The 16,467-nt window shown below is 36.2% G+C and overlaps 2 pseudogenes; one reads left to right on the top strand and one right to left on the bottom strand.

The window, feature by feature from the left end:
- Positions 1-11,823: 11,823 nt before the first annotated feature.
- LOC135117671 (uncharacterized) lies at positions 11,824-13,455 on the bottom strand (annotated as a pseudogene).
- An 834-nt stretch (positions 13,456-14,289) lies between these two features.
- LOC135117679 (uncharacterized) lies at positions 14,290-15,713 on the top strand (annotated as a pseudogene).
- The last annotated feature ends 754 nt before the right edge of the window (positions 15,714-16,467 follow it).

Below are 16,467 nucleotides of genomic sequence, written 5' to 3'. Positions count from 1 at the left end.
GTACATTTAAATCATGCTTCACTATTTTACACCTCTCCACATCATTTCATTATATGTAGTGTGCACTCTTACCCAACACTAATTTATCCGTCAAAAGTTCAGCTGTGTTCCACTATCCTTGTAAACGTTTACTGAGCCTCGTATTTTATACATTTACCATGAAAGCCGACCCTATTTCGTATTAAAACGCCTGTTACCCTGTCTAAGGGGAAACTGTGAGGAATTCCCACACATATGGGACTTACTGGGGACAAAAATAAACATTTTATGATCGCTTCGGTGTGTCAGATAGCGTTTGTCAATTGTTTTTGTGTAGGAGTTTGTGTCATATATTTAATTCGGAGTTGTCACAAAAATAGAAGACCAGCTGATCGTCGCGGTTCTACTCGTGTTTCTGCGGAATTACTTTATGCACCTGGATAAAAAGTAGTATTTGTCATACCTAATTATAAGCTACATTACTGCAAAGTCAGATATGCTTTCTCCTTGTAAAACACTGCTGCAGCCGGTTAGACTAGAAGCCGACCCCAACATAGTTGTAAAAAATTTATGATTACTGCAAAGTTTTATTAAAATCCATTTATGAGTATGAGTACGAAAGTATGTAGGTATGAAAGAGTTACAAATATAGGTACATAGAAACTTTGCGTAAATAATATGAGTTGGATTAAAATTCTACCAAAACTAAAATGAAATATTTTTACAGAAAGTTATTTATTATACAACACAGGTGCAAAACTTGTTATAATTCATAACGAAATAGTTTTGTACGAAACTTAGTGTCGGCAATAAGTCTTCACTAACAAAAATATACCTTTGACTTTCAAACTGTAATAAATCATAGAGATATAATGAAATTACAGCTGATTTATTTGTTGCAATAAATTATGATTATATTGTTTAAGTAAGTACATTATAAAGTATTTTGAGGCTTACAATGTCATGATAATTAGTAAAATATTTTGTTTTAGTTCGAAAAAATACTTATAATGCACCTGTAAAGTATGAAAAAAAAAACCGGCCAAGTGCGAGTCGGACTCGCGCATGAAGGGTTCCGTACCATTATTTATAAAACGGACAAAAAATCACGTCAACACGATCCCGTTTTACCCATTGGGTACGGAACCCTAAAAAGGAATATTTCGAATCCAATTTTGGTAAAGATTATGTTATAATTATTTAGTGCACTATGTTACTTTCGTCACAAATAGAAGAAAGATACCCATTACATTGTGATATACATTGGAAAAGTACCTACATTATTTAAATACGATACATTTATAACAACAGGTTTGTAAAACCATTGTAATTTTAAAATTAATTAATTAATAAATAAAACTTTACGTAAATAAAACATTTTCTACTTTAATCAAAGGTAAGAAACAATTAGTGTCTTTGTTGTTTCTCAGTGTATACGACTTCTAGTAACTTAAGTAAGACTTTCATTAGAAGACGCTAGCTGTGCAAACGCTTCATAACATAATTTATTATTTAATCGCTGGCAGATGGAAAATTAAAAATAGCAAAAATACTATGTTCTGGGAGTCAATATAAAAATGTACGAAGCACAATAAGTAGGTAATCTTTCACTGATATTAAGGATTAAATCATTTATTCTTAAAAAAATCATCTCCTAGTTTATAAAACAACAAGCTGTTCCCCACGGTTCTACCCGAAGGAACTACTTTCAACGCCTGAATAAAAAGTAGCCTGCGTAATTTCTCAGGCTCTAGACTATGTTCCGTATGTCATATAAATCGGTCCAGTAGTTTTGCCAAAAAAACGCAACAGACAGACCGAGTTACAATCACGTCTATAATATCTGAGTATTTATTTTTGTTCAGCTTCATATACTTTACCTCCTAACCGAACCCTCACTTAAGAAAAACCCGCACAATTTAACCCTCAAATAATACCCCCCAACCCTAAGATTTCAGAATCAGTTCATTCAGCATAAGACCCATTACAGTCAAACCTATTTTACATGTTAGTACAATAAAATTCTCTCAGTACGTTATAGGCCTAATAAAGTAACTACGTGATACTGATCTCTAATATTTTATATACATTACGCGGATTGTTACATAAATTCACCATGGTTAAGCAATAGGAACGTGCAATGTATGCGGAACGAGGCGATTTTTGTCGTTTCTAACTAGGGCTGCGGTTTATAAAGAGGTTTGTAAGTTGAATTGGCTTACGTGCAGATACAGCTATTGGCTGGGACACCATTCCAACAAAATTACTACAGGAGTGTTCAAGCACCCTAGTCCCGGTAATAACACATATTTGTAACATCTCAATGTCGAGTGGTACTTTCCCTAAACCATTTAAAAGGGCTATTGTCCACCCTATCTTCAAGAGTGGGAACAGAGACAGTGTAAATAATTATAGACCAATATCTGTATTGCCCGCCATGTCCAAAGTTTTGGAAAAATTATTAAATACGCGTCTTATAAATTTCTTAGAGAAAAACAATATTCTAGCATCAAACCAATTCGGTTTCAGACATGGTAAATCAACGGAGGATGCTGTGGCTTATCTGGTCGATCGAGTAGTTGACTGTCTCGATAACAGACAGAAATGCCTAGGCATCTTCCTTGATCTTACAAAAGCATTTGACACTGTCTCTGTTCCACTCCTCTTGATAAAGATGGAAATGATGGGAATCCGAGGATATGCTCTCCGGATTTTCAGTGACTATCTTTCTGGGAGGACTCAGTCAGTAAAAATAGACCGTTTTATTAGTGAAAGTGCCTCTCTAAATTTCGGCGTACCGCAGGGCTCGGTCCTGGGCCCCACCCTCTTCCTTCTCTACATTAACTCCTTATGTAAACTTAACATCCCTAATTGCGCCATCTGTAGCTATGCTGATGACACGGCTTTGCTTATACGTGGAAATGATTGGGTTGAGGTGTTTGCTAGAGCCGAGCACACTTTAAGTCGTGTAATGCACTGGCTGTCCAAGAACCTCTTAACCCTGAACCTTGACAAAACCACCTACCTAACCTTTTCGCTGACAACATCCACTCAACCAACCGCAGATTCATTCGTCCTAAAAGCACATTCTTGCGAGCCAAGTAATTTACCTACACCCTGTAGCTGTACCACCTTAGCTAGATCGTCCCAAATTAAATATCTAGGTGTACATATTGATGACTTACTCAGTTGGAGATGTCATCTAACTAGTCTTACCTCTCGTGTCCGTAAGGTGATATACATTTTTAAAAAACTGCGCCATTCTACTGACTTTAACACCTTAAAAACTGTATACTGCGCTCTGTGTCAGTCTATTCTGAGCTATTGTATATCCGTTTGGGGAGGGGCTGCTAAGACGCACTTATTGGCCCTGGAGCGGGCACAAAGAGCTGTACTCAAAGTAATGACTTTTAAACCTTTTAGGTACCCGACATCTCAACTCTATGATAACTGTCAAATTCTTACTGTGAGACAGCTCTTTGTGCTTGCAACAATTGCAAGAAAGCATATTTCTTTGGAATATAACGCAAACGTTATCAAAAAACGTCGGTCACATAAGGTATGTCATACTCCGGCTTTTAGGAGCTCCCTGGCTGCACGGCACCATAATGTAATCAGCGGACATTTATATAACATCCTAAACGAACACTGCAAAATTTATCCATTGTCTAGATCTGAATGCAAAAGGAAAGTATCTCAATGGCTCTTAACTAAAACCTATGCTGAAACTGAAGACCTAGTAAAATTAACAATACTATAATAGGATTTATGTCATACATTATTACGTATCTCACTCACACCCACACATTCACTCTAGAAACGACACATCACCTACACGCCACACTTTACACTCGCTCCTCTCCCGCAACACACACACGCGCACACACACCCTGACACACCCTCACACACCCTCTCACACACCCTCACACACACACACACAAAGCTAGCATCCGTAAGCCACCAAAATGCATGCACTTTACCTTATTAATAATATAGAATACTTATATAAAATTTGTTAAATCTTTAGACTTTTTCACGCCAACTCACATGAACTGTAACTAATACTACTGAATCATTTGTATTGCGAGGGCCCTGGTACTCAAAACTCAAGTTAAATCTTACCTTGAGTACCAGAGTTCAACAAAAAAAAAAAAAAATTTTGTGTACCTGTATTAGTGTATAGTGTTTTGTTTGTAATGTGTACTTTTATATGGAAAATAAAATATTATTATTATTATTATTATTATAGGTAGATTTTTGTTTCTTTTTGTTTAATATTTATAAGATGTTTTTCAATAAATAAAACACTGATAACCTTTAAAAATTGAAGATGGGGTATCGTCGAATAGGCAGCAATCATATTGCAAATGTATGTGTTTAACAGCCAGTTTCTTCATCAAAAGTTAAAGCCAAAGTAAAAGTCAAAGTAATGTCTAAAGTTAAAGTAACGGTTAAATTCAATTTTTCTATGAATTTTGCTGTCACTTAAGCCTTGAAAAAACGAATTTGACCGTTACTTTTACTTTAGACATTACTTTAACTTTAACTTTTGATGAAGAAACTGGCCGTTAGTAATATAAAAGTAAAATAAAGGTATAAGTAATAGGTATTTGAGTTCTATAGTCGGTTTTTGACCACCTTTCATCATCAGCCCGTTTATGTCACACTGCAAGGCACAATCCACTTCTCATAAATATAAGGAAAGGCATTCCACGCTAATCTCAGGAACTAGTCGACCAATTGAAACATTCTTGCAGTATTCGATAGCCATTTATCAAGAAAGGCTACTTTTTATGCCAGTGCGTGAGGTAGCTCCCACGGAACAGGGGTGAAACTGCTAGTGGAAGCTGCTCGCCCGCGAGAAAATTAAGCGTTTATTCAAATGATCATCACTTCCTCCCCCAAAACCCATGTATTAAAAAGGGGTCCAAACTGTCCCGTTGCAATTTCGTCACCTTATAATCTTGGTCCCCATAAAATCGCATTAAATCACGCTAAAGCACTTTGTCTGTCGGTGACTACAGGACGGAATCTTTAGATATTATAATATCAGTTTATAACGCTATTAAGAACAGGTGTTGCCATGAACAGCCTAATTTATTAAACAAATTAATAAATCGTACGACGATTAATGACGTTATTAATTATCGTCAGTTTTCGTCTTAAGGAACGATTTTGAAAGTTGACTATGTTGGTAATGTTATGTACTAAATAATTGAGTATTTATTATACAAACTGTCACGCCTATTTTTTTAAAGAGTAACCATGGAGTTTCTTGCCCGTTCTTCTCAATAGGAAGCTACTTTTGGAATAGGCAAATAATTTTTTTATAATTTTTGACGTTCATAAGTGCTTGTAAAGGCCTAAATGAAATAAATGATTTGACTTTGACTTTTGAGTTTCACTTATTTTTACTTCCACTATCAATATCAAATACTGTTTCTTTCTCACTCTTTGGTCTCAGGGTCGATGCCCGTGTTATGCCGAAATCGCTTTGTGGTTTATGAAACTTTTATAAAGCATCCCGGAATCTGGAAATAGATGTGTATATAAACACATGCATAGGAAACATCTGCATACTAACCGAGAAGGTAAATAATATCAGGTATATTGTTTTAGGATAATAGATAGATGTTTGTTATATTATTATGTTAAAGAAGATTAGAAACACGGTCCTATAAAAAAATTGAAAGCCTAATAGTTTACTAACATAAAACGTAATTTCACAGCCTTACTACAAAAACTTAAACATTTATTGAACACTTGTCAAAAAAAATGTGGCTGCAAAACAGACCTTATTTCAACTTCATAATTTGTCATTTTTTTAGAAAAGGGTTCAACAGGCGTTTAAAAGTTTTTGTGGTACAACGGTCACAGTCCAACAAAACCTCAAAACATTTAAATAAAACACAACTTCAAAAGAAAACAAAAGAAATCGCCAATCCTTACACATCTCGATTTGTAGCCGCCACGGTAACAAATGTACCAAAATTGGCTCAATAAACTAAGTCCTTGGTCTCTGAATGGCTATTAGCCGTTGACCACGGTACCGACCCGGCTATTTGCCACATTAATTATTTAAATGTACCTACAACGGTGGCAATCCCAGGGGTTTCTTGTTGTTAATAATTTTGTTCTTGATAACTTGGTCGTAGTACGATGTGGTTCTAGAATGTCTTGGAGAGATGAAGATGTGGTTTCGTTGCAATGGTATGGCGTTTGTAAAGTATGATACCAGAGAAAGATATTATATAGTTTTTCAAGTTAAGTTTTAACACTATAATTTGATGTTAACATTAAACTAGCGACCCGCTCCGGCTTCGCGCGGGATAACAGTATTTCCCTATTATGAAATGTATGATATTATACATATAAACCTTCCTCTTAAATCACTCTATCTATTTAAAAAACCGCATGAAAATCGGTTGCGTAGTTTAAAAAATGTGATGATAGATTCTATTGTAATTTATCGAACAATAAAAAAGTGTTTCTGTTTTTACATGATACAACAAAAAAACCCAAATAAACTTAAACGAACACTAAATTACTTATCTGCTTTTCTCAGGCCATCAGGCTCATTATTCGAACCATGTAAGCGAAATATCTCCACAGAATTCCACCTAATCTCGTGCTTAAGGAAAAACGAAAAGAAAAAAGTCTAGTAGGTACCTATATATAAGGGCAGGACTCAATTACGGGCGAACACTACCAAGGATGGGTACCTTGCGGTCAGACAGAGTCAGTAATTAGAGAAAATCAAATGACGGTCCGGTGTATTCACGGCCTAAAATAACATTAGAAGGAAAACATTGGGCTTGTGTGTGTATGTACTTCTAATAAAGCTGTGTGTACATTGTATAATTGTGGTGTTGTTGTTGCTGTTGCATTTTGTGTTTGACTTGTTTTAATGTTTGTTTAAAAAAAATAAAACTTTTCTCATATAACTATTCTGTCTAGTCGGCTAGAAAATTGCTAATGGACTGTTATGGACAATACACTAATACGTATTAAAATAAGTGTGAAGAGTAAATGTCAAAAAAAATAACATATAGATGCATTTTTTCCAGAGTTACATAACAAAATGTAGATTGCTATACTTATTATAATCACACCAAGGGGTACCAGGATACCCAGGTGACTAGGTTATGGAGATCAGATAGGCAATTGCTCCATGTAAAGCACAAATTCTGTCTAAGCGGCTTCTAGGGGACATAGTTGGGAAAAGGCTAGGCAGATAATTCAGAAATATTTTTCCCCATAATACAAAGCTGTTTTATTTCTCTCCTCTTAACTTTGTCTCACAAGTTGTCTTACGATCATTCGTTATGATAGTTGGAACAATGACAGGGGAAATAACAAGCCTGATTCCGGTACTTATCTGCGAACGCGACATAGTTCCGATCCCCATTGTTGTGCACTTGAATTATTTCAGCTGTACCTAGTTGTAGTGATGGGAACGTCACTATCGATAAAAGTGTATCGATATTATTAATTGGCAATTTTGTGATTTCGATTTTAACAAATAATAGTCGAATAGAGTGAAATTGTTTTGGTCTTTCAACTGATACATTTCCTTTGCTATCGCAGATTATATTTAGATTCATGGTGTCTTTGGCATAGCAACGGTATAGCAATTTTGATGGTTATCAATTGCTTTGTTTATAATCAATTTAAAATACATACTTTATATGAGTTGATTTGTAAACAGTTAAAAGATAAAGTTCAGTTCTATCTTAAATACCTTATTTGGTAAACTGTCCAACCTGTGAAGAATTTAATGAAACCAAATCATTAAACGGTTAATATCGATAACTAAGCAATTTATCGCCAAAGTAACATCACTACGAATGAAATGGACCATTGAAGTTCTAGTCGATATTCGTGCACAATGATAAGAGAAAATAATGGCTGTTGCAATGATTGTTCTATCGCATTAGAACGAGACTAATGTTTTGAGACAATAGCTTCTTTTAACAGGACCCTTAATCCTTTAATTAATATCTTTTCAGATAATTAAGTAGGAATGAGAACTGTTTTCAGTTTAATTTAGTTTTTTTGTGTTATTTACTTTGTGAATTACACTCGTTTGACTAGATAGAAAATAGATAAATTAATAGTTTATTGTATAGTTTATTATAGTTTATAGTTTAGTGCCCTAGAATTAGCTTGTTTATTGCTGACAGTCATACATAAATAATAAGTAAAAACAATATACCGAAAACCGGCAAACCGAGAAGTAGGTAGAAAAATTCACCGGTTTTCTTCGTTATCGAAAGTTTTACAAAAATGTTTTACCATATTTCCAACTAGATATGGATTTCACAGAACGCCACAAATAACGCATACCTGCATTTTCACTCTAACAAGAACAGTTATTTTTTCGCGCCATCCCTACCTATGTACCATACTATGAACTTTACAAGACTTTCACTAAGACAGTCCATATTTTATTAATTTAATTTTAATAATTATTATCCATATTTAACCTAACTGCCATGAATAATCATATTTTTACTCGTATCTTCTTACCTATAGACTTACCACCATTCTGACTTGCCCTATTTAAAAGTTCAAGCTCTTCACTAAAACAGTCCTTCAGTTATTTGACCACTCTAAGTAGAACATTATACGGAACGACTAAAACCCATTATGGGTATGTAGTTCCACTGTCAAGAGAGACTTCAATGGGTTGAGCAAATGTATGTAATCTAGTCAAGGGTGCTACAGTGTTCGAGTGGGATTACAGAGTCACTGGCTACCTTGTTGAGAGTCAATGGCTGGTAGCTTGAATGTGAAATTGGTCGGTTAGTGTTGTAGAATATTTGTTAAGGTATTATAAATGAGAGCAAGTAATTAATAACTCTAAAGACATAAGATCAGATAACTCTAAAGTTATAAATTTATTTTCTCTCGCAAATAAATAAGGACAAACTCTACTTCCAAACTTTAAAGCATCACAGCTTAGTATTTTTCAACATTTTGTTATTAAAATAAAATAGCTACCTTTTATGAGAAAAACTCTGGGCCCAGCAGTTGGACACTAAAAATAATTAAGTTTCAAACACTAAATATCAAGGCAATTAAAGAAGTATTATTATATTCTCTATAAGGTCTTAGCCTATTTGGTTTAAGCGCCTTTCAGTAAATGAACTCTATTAATTTATCAATATTAAATGTGCATATATGCAGACAACATTCTATAAGGGCTACATCCGCCCCTGCTCTCAGTTTTCACCACAGTCGATTAAAAACTCTTTAAAGTCCATATTTACCAAGCGTTTACTACATCACATTCTAGCCTTTTGTTTCCCCGACAAACTTTAACGGCGGAACTTTGCAAAAACATTATGAAAATTTTAACCCACCTAAGTATAATCTAACCAAGTATTAACTTTGTTACGTAACTAGCTAATCAATATAATATGTTTCAGCTGATAAAGTTAGTTTAAAACCTCTTAGGAGTTGAAACTACGAAAATTTTGCTAGAGCGAATATCTGCCACGGTTAGGGGAAATAGGATGGTGTATTTTGTGTTTATTTTAAGTGTGTTTTAAAATGTTATATTTTGTAAATTAATTGTATTAACTTAAGTAATTTTCGGCATTCGTTTTAATAACGAAGCACAATTTCATAGAGGTATAATCATACACTAAAATATCACTGACATTATGAATGCAAAAGTAATTATTGAACTGATTTGATTGAGAAAGGACATAGATATGTTCACCTGGCTTCAGAAAACTGTAGGGTCCCCAAAAACGTGGGTGAAACCGCTTATTTGTATGACCGAAAACTGAAACAAAACACAACCACCCACATGAGCTAAAAATACCAGAACCCTTCCTTATTCCACAGTCAAACAACACAAGCTATTCTCAGATTGAGGAAAGTTCATAATATTTTAATTAAATGTTAAAGTATTGTTAATTTTCAGGGAGGTGCTAGGGCGCGAACACGGGAGTCCGGAAGCTGTGAAAGAGCTGCGGCAAAGATTTATGCGTTGTGTTACCTCCCAGTGAGAGGAAGTAAGTTATGAACTGAAAGCGGTCTTAGGGGACTTAGTATGACATATAGGGTACATTGGAGAAATATAATAAAAGATAATGTTTTGGTTATTTAAAAACTCGTGTAAAGAAAACTTTTATGATAAATCTTTAAAAGGCTTTGAATATGGCGTATCTGAGGAACTCACTCTGTATCATTTAAAAAGACCTACAAAAAGTATCTACATGCATCTCTCAAACCTTTCTAAGACGTCTCTCTTAGACAGGTGTAAAATATGGCACTCTCGTAACGTGTAAAATATGGCAAAATCAACATTTTCGGTGACTGCCTCCGGTTATACGCCTACCTCAGGGTACTATACTGGGTCCATTTCTGTTCTTAGCTAACATGAAAGACTTTATGAGTGTCGTCTACGTCTGAAAGATGCAATTATATCGAATGCCTACCGCTTCTATTTACACCACAGACCAAACCAACGAACGCGGAGTTGGTTTCATTAATTAATACCTTCGTAGTACACACGTAGCTTCCTACAAGTAAACAGTTGACGGGTACTGTTTGCAGTCTCAGGTTGACACACAACTAAATAATACACATTACTTGGCTCCGTCAGTCCCCTGGATGCCAGGACTTTAGTAGACTCTAGTATTGAAGTGGCTGGCATGTTGATATTACATTTTCTGTTGAAAGGACTGATAGAATATTTTGTCCTTGAAAATCCTTTAATTAGTATGCAAAACAAAGTGGTAAGTAATTGAGAAGAAAAGTGAAATTATTTTGCAATTTATGATATTTATATGGAAAAGTGAATACACCAGAAGTGAAGACTAAAGTTAAGACTAGAAGAAATATAAGAAACACTACAATACTAATACCTAATGTTTTGAAAATAATCTATAATATAAAACAAAGTCGTACACATTTAATAATTCAAAAATGGCTGAACCATTTAACCTGAAAATTAGAGGGGAGGTAGCTTAGGCACGTCAGAAGGACATAGGATAGTTTTTGTCACCATCCGGAACGCGGGCAGAAGCTAGTATATAAATTTCGGAACAGGTCAGAATTATATAATCATTTTCTTTTTATTGCATAATGCTTTATGCTCTAAATTCTTAATCTGCATTGCTAAAGTAACCATCTATTTGTTTTAATATCTAGATAAGCGTGTCGTAGGTAATTCAATACATATTTAGACGATGACACAATGTCTAGACGGATGTAATATAATTAGTTAGATTAAATCAGACTAAATGAATTAAACAAATATTAAACTAAGTGACGTACAAGATGTAAAGCGATTAATTAAATGACCTTGGAGTATTACAATGTTAGCAATTGGAGACTTGAGATAACTTAGATACAAGTAAGTAGGTATATTTACCTACTTTTAGAGGATAACAAGTTTACCAGGATAGGAAAATTACATAAATAGTTACCACGTTTGGTTAAACCTTATTTTATTTTAGTTTTCGGCAACAGAAATACATCATCTATGAAAAATACAGCCTAGTGACAGACAGACGGACGGACGTACAGTCGGACAGCAAAGACGCATAATAGGATATCGTTATACGTTTTGAATACGGAACGTTAAAAAAAATATTCTTCCTTAGTAAAAATATCATCCAAATAAAGTTATATAATGCAAAAATCTGTCCTAAATCACAAATGGAAAATTACAAAGATAAAATTCGTTGTATAGATGATCTGAAAAACACAATCTTAATCTGATTAGAAAATGTATGTAATATTGCATTTACATTCTTTGATTTTGATTTACTTTTTCTTATTGATTTCTGACACTTACGCGAATATTAGACATTTAAATAAAACTACTTTTACGGATTTTATCGCGGTTATATTATATTATTTAATCCCGACGTTTCGGATCCTTTACAGCATCCATGGTCACGGGCAGACTAAGGTGTTGGTCGTCTTGATATATTAGTTACAAACAGCTACCCTACATTTTGTTAATTATTATTGACAATCCGATTCACGCAAAACGAGCTAACTGTATCCTTAGGTCGAGCAGTTGTAGGCTTGGATTTTGATTTAATAGTTTCTATGATGGGATTCCAAGCAGGTGGTATGACCCAGCCATCTTCTCTATTGAAATTTGGATGTTTTTTAATTTCAATAGCCTCGCGAATCATCCTAGGTAGGAATCGGTTTTCTTTTGCAAGGACTTGTGGTTTATCAAATCTGATGTAATGCTGGGCCTTGTCTAGTGTGTGTTCACAAACTGCTGACTGTCTGGAACGGCGGTGTTTGACATCGGCGATGTGTTCTTTTACGCGGGTCCCTATGCTTCGTTTAGTTTGGCCTATGTAAGAGACCACAATCACATTCAAGCTTGTATACACCCGCATCTTGTAGAGGTATGTGACACTTGACAGGTGGTAGAATTGACTAATCTTCTTCAGCGGCTTGAAGGTTTTGATTGAAGCTCGCTTCAAGATGTAGCCAATCTTGTCTGTGACTCCTCTTATGTATGGAAGAACAGCAGGTAGACGCTCAACTGTGGCTGGTTTCACGCGGGTTCTGCGACGAGGGCGCGGTACTCGGAGCTTGTTGTCGTGCAGTACTTGCTTAACATGTTGAAGCTCAGCACCCAGGTGTTGTTCATCGCAGATCCCACGTGCTCTCTGAAACAATGATTTACCAACGGTAGATAACTGTGTTGGGTGGTGGTGGGACTCACCATGAAGGTATTTGTCTGTATGGGTTTCTTCCGATACACAGTGTGACTCAAGGTGTTATTAGGGTTACGGATAACCAAAACATCTAAGAAAGCTAAGGAGTTGTTTGCCTCTGACTCCATAGTGAATTGAATTTTGGGGTTTATGGAGTTAAGATGATTTAAAATGCTGTGACTTTGTCAGATGGTAGTATTGTGAAAGTATCATCTACGTACCGCTTGTAGAATTTGGGTGTTACGGGTGCAGATTGCAGGGCTCGCTCCTCAAAATCCTCCATGAAGATATCAGCAACAATGGGAGATACTGGGGAGCCCATTGCTACACCATCCACTTGCGTGTAGAAGTGATTATTCCACAGTAAATAGCCAGATGTTAGGCAATGTTTTAACAGTTCAGCATATTCAGTAGGCATGTTATTCTCTGCTAGTTTCTTAGACACAATCTTGATGCAGTCTTCAACGGGTAAGCATGTAAACAATGACTGAACATCAAAACTGACCATAGTTTCATTGTCAGCTAGTTGTAGGTGTTTTATTTCACTGACAAAATGGTACGAGTCCTTTACATATGCTGCTGTGTTTCCTCTCAATGGTGAAAGTACTTTAGCCAGATGTTGAGCCAATCTGTAGGTTGGTGAGTCGATTTGGCTGACTATTGGTCGTAGTGGAGCATTAGGTTTGTGTATCTTCGGTAGCCCATACAGCTTTGGTGGTTTTGCGCAGCTAGGAACTAGGTATTTTACGTCTAGATTCAATGTTTCGGAGTACTTTTTATCAAATCACTAGTTGATTTCAATGTTTTGTTGTGGGGTCGGTCTTCACTTGTTTATATGTACTTACATCCGATAAAGGTCTTGTATTTTATCATTGTAATCTGACGTATCCATCACCACCGTAGCATTACCTTTATCTGCACGTAGAATTGTTAATTCAGGCCTGTCGCGAAGGTTTTTAACGCTAGATATTGATTTTTATTTAGATTCGGTTTGGGCGGTATGTTGCGACGTAATACAGACGAAATGTCTGACGTATCGCCTCCGAATCATGTTTATTGATTTTATTTTTAAACAGGCAGTCTTCCACGTTGCATATAATGCTTTCTACCGGTATTTTTCGAGGTGTTACAGCAAAATTTAGGCCTTTCGACCTCACACCTCACCACCTCGAAAAATACCGGTAGAAAGCATTATATGCAACGTGAAGACTGCCTGTTTAAAAATAAAATCAATAAACATGATTCGGAGGCATACGTCAGAATTCAATATCTATTCGCGATAATTAACAATTCTACGTGCAGATAAAGGTAATGCTACGGTGGTGATGCGTCAGATTACAATGATAAAATACAAGACCTTTATCGGATGTAAGTACATATAAACAAGTGAAGACCGACCCCACAACAAAACATTGAAATCAACTAGTGATTTGATAAAAAGTACTCGAAACATTGAATCTAGACGTAAAATACCTAGTTCCTAGCTGCGCAAAACCACCAAAGCTGTATGGGCTACCGAAGATACACAAACCTAATGCTCCACTACGACCAATAGTCAGCCAAATCGACTCACCAACCTACAGATTGGCTCAACATCTGGCTAAAGTACTTTCACCATTGAGAGGAAACACAGCAGCATATGTAAAGGACTCGTACCATTTTGTCAGTGAAATAAAACACCTACAACTAGCTGACAATGAAACTATGGTCAGTTTTGATGTTCAGTCATTGTTTACATGCTTACCCGTTGAAGACTGCATCAAGATTGTGTCTAAGAAACTAGCAGAGAATAACATGCCTACTGAATATGCTGAACTGTTAAAACATTGCCTAACATCTGGCTATTTACTGTGGAATAATCACTTCTACACGCAAGTGGATGGTGTAGCAATGGGCCCCAGTATCTCCCATTGTTGCTGATATCTTCATGGAGGATTTTGAGGAATGCACCTGCACCCACCCAAATTCTACAAGCGGTACGTAGATGATACTTTCACAATACTACCATCTGACAAAGTCACAGCATTTTAAATCATCTTAACTCCATAAACCCCAAAATTCAATTCACTATGGAGTCAGAGGCAAACAACTCCTTAGCTTTCTTAGATGTTTTGATCCGTAACCCTAATAACACCTTGAGTCACACTGTGTATCGGAAGAAAACCCATACAGACAAATACCTTCATGGTGAGTCCCACCACCACCCAACACAGTTATCTACCGTTGGTAAATCATTGTTTGAGAGTGCGATGGCGATGAACAACACCTGGGTGCTGAGCTTCAACATGTTAAGCAAGTACTGCACGACAACAAGCTCCGAGTACCGCGCCCTCGCAGCGCGTGAAACCAGCCACAGTTGAACCTGCTGTTCTTCCATACATAAGAGGAGTCACAGACAAGATTACATCTTGAAGCGAGCTTCAATCAAAACCTACTTCAAGCCGCTGAAGAGATCAATTCTTACCACCTGTCAAGTGTCACATACCTCTACAAGATGCGGGTGTATACAAGCTTGAATGTGATTGTGGTCTCTTACATAGGCCAAACTAAACGAAGCATAGGGACCCGCGTAAAAGAACACATCGCCGATGTCAAACACCGCCGTTCCAGACAGTCAGCAGTTTGTGAACACACACTAGACAAGGCCCAGCATTACATCAGATTTGATAAACCACAAGTCCTTGCAAAAGAAAACCGATTCCTACCTAGGATGATTCGCGAGGCTATTGAAATTAAAAAACATCCAAATTTCAATAGAGAAGATGGCTGGGTCATACCACCTGCTTGGAATCCCATCATAGAAACTATTAAATCAAAATCCAAGCCTACAACTGCTCGACCTAAGGATACAGTTAGCTCGTTTTGCGTGAATCGGATTGTCAATAATAATTAACAAAATGTAGGGTAGCTGTTTGTAACTAATATATCAAGACGACCAACACCTTAGTCTGCCCGTGACCATGGATGCTGTAAAGGATCCGAAACGTCGGGATTAAATAATATAATATAACCGCGATAAAATCCGTAAAAGTAGTTTTATTTAAATTACTTTTTCTTATCATCTGCATGATTTGTAAATGAAACCCCCGTGTTGCGTGATTTGAAATTGATATCAAAACCAGCCAAAAGCGAGTCGGTTTCGGGCATTAAGGGTTCCGTTCCCTTTTTTGACTAAAACCCATCATGTCCCTTCTTAAGCACTTTTTGTACCAGGGCCGTGGCCTTTCGAACAATTCGGAGCGCATGGAAGAACACGCCACGCTACGCCGAATTGGGCCCGTCTCTTAGAAGACGTAGGGACGATGAGCCAGGGTTCCGTTCCCTATCATATATCCGTTATCTATTAAAAATCATGATGGTTTCAATATTTGTTATCATAGCGGCAACAACAATTACATCATGTGAGATCAACTGCCTAGCTATCACGGTTCATCTTAATATATAGTCCGATGACAGATGGACGGACAAATGGACAGCGAAGTTCTAAAAATAGGGTCCCGTTTTACCCTTTGGGTGCAGAACCCTAAAAGTGCATTTTGTTTTTGTTTGTTTGTAAAGGTAATTAGATACCATGCGATTATCGAAATTATAGAATTGTTCACTATTAATTGGGTTGATAGGAATTATATCTATCAATCAATCAATCATCAATCAAATCATTTATTTCATGTAGGCTTTTACAAGCACGTCAAAATTATAAATAAGTTTGATTCTAGTTGCCCATTCCAAAAGTAGCTTCCTATGGAGAAGAACGGGCAAGAAACTCCATGGTTACTCTTTTTAA

This window comes from Helicoverpa armigera, chromosome 12 (genome assembly GCF_030705265.1).
Source record: "Helicoverpa armigera isolate CAAS_96S chromosome 12, ASM3070526v1, whole genome shotgun sequence".
Lineage (NCBI taxonomy): Eukaryota > Metazoa > Arthropoda > Insecta > Lepidoptera > Noctuidae > Helicoverpa > Helicoverpa armigera.
This window is presented reverse-complemented; position numbering and strand designations above follow the sequence as displayed.